The sequence below is a fragment of the Gossypium hirsutum genome, chromosome A09, assembly GCF_007990345.1.
Source record: "Gossypium hirsutum isolate 1008001.06 chromosome A09, Gossypium_hirsutum_v2.1, whole genome shotgun sequence".
Classification (NCBI taxonomy): Eukaryota; Viridiplantae; Streptophyta; class Magnoliopsida; order Malvales; family Malvaceae; genus Gossypium; species Gossypium hirsutum.
Window position 1 is genome coordinate 36,143,650 of NC_053432.1, and position 1,363 is coordinate 36,145,012.

Below are 1,363 nucleotides of genomic sequence, written 5' to 3' on the forward strand. Positions count from 1 at the left end.
TATGTATAACAAAAATAAAAGAGAAAAAAGAAAGCTATACTAGGTGAATTGTTGAAGGACCAATCTCATCGAAATGGATGAATTCCACAAACCAAACTATGAGATAAATTTCAAACCTATATATGAACTTTGATCCAATATGCAATGTAGATTTATGTACTTTGATTTGGTGCAATTATATACATAGAACTTTGATCACGGTTCAAATGTATAATGAAACTTTAATTTTGATTTAACTGTACACATTTAAAAGAATAAATACATCAATTTATTTTTATATTAGATATATATAATTATTCGTGTTGCAATATGTATAGTTAAAATAGTGCTATATCGATAATTGAGTTAGTAACTTGTGAAAATTAAAGTAAAACAATATTTTATATATAAAATTATATAAAATCAAAATTCATATATAATATTGTATTGAACCAAAATTCATATCTACTTTTGAAATTTATCCCATCAAACTATCATTTAGAAAGAAAAAAAAGAAAAGCCTAGTTGAATGTGCAATTATATACTTGGAATTTTGATTATGATTCAAATGTATAAATGAAAGCTTTAATTTTGATTCAACTGTACACATTTAAAAGAATAAATACATAAATTTATTTTTATATTAGATATATATAATTATTCGTACTGCAATATGTATAGTTAAAATAGTACTATATCGATAATTAAGTTAATAACTTTTGAAAATTAAATTAAATTAATATTTTTATATAAAATTATACAAAATCAAAATTCATATATTAAAATTTAAAATTTATCTCATCAAACTATGAATTAGAAAGAAAAAAAAAGCACAGGTGAATTTCACCTCTTGGAAAGTGGTTTCTCTATGAATTTTAGCAATAGATTAAGAGCGGAAAGTTTCATTAATTTTACATCGAAAAAAGGATTTTGATTGGCTGAAAACCAAGAGGCGGAGCCGGCAATGGCTCTATAACACTGATTCGGTAGGGTCCATTTCCAGGAAGCAAATAAGATTTGGCCCCCCAACTTGCCCCAAAAAACATAACAATGGACCACAGTGGGAGTCGAACCCACGACCTTCTAATCCGAAGTCAGACGCGCTAATCCACTGCGCTATGCGGTCATATGCGTCTCCACTAGAATTATTTTACCATAAGTTGTAATCGCACTGCTCAGAATATAAATATAAGATATGTTAGGAATAACTATTAAATTTATGTATCAAGCTTTGGTTCAATGTGTAATTTAATACATGAATTTGAACTTGATGTAATTATATATATAAAACTTGAATTGTGGTTCATATGTTATATGAAAATTTTATTTTGATTAAATTATACACATTTATTTTCATATCGGATTAATAAATCCATTTGTGTAT

General features: G+C 26.0%; 1 non-coding gene across 1 annotated transcript; it reads right to left on the reverse strand.

Annotated features, from left to right (window-relative positions):
- Positions 1 to 1,031: 1,031 nt before the first annotated feature.
- TRNAR-UCG (transfer RNA arginine (anticodon UCG)) lies at positions 1,032 to 1,105 on the reverse strand. The gene has a single exon. It is a non-coding gene; the product is annotated as a tRNA-Arg (tRNA).
- Positions 1,106 to 1,363: the final 258 nt, after the last annotated feature.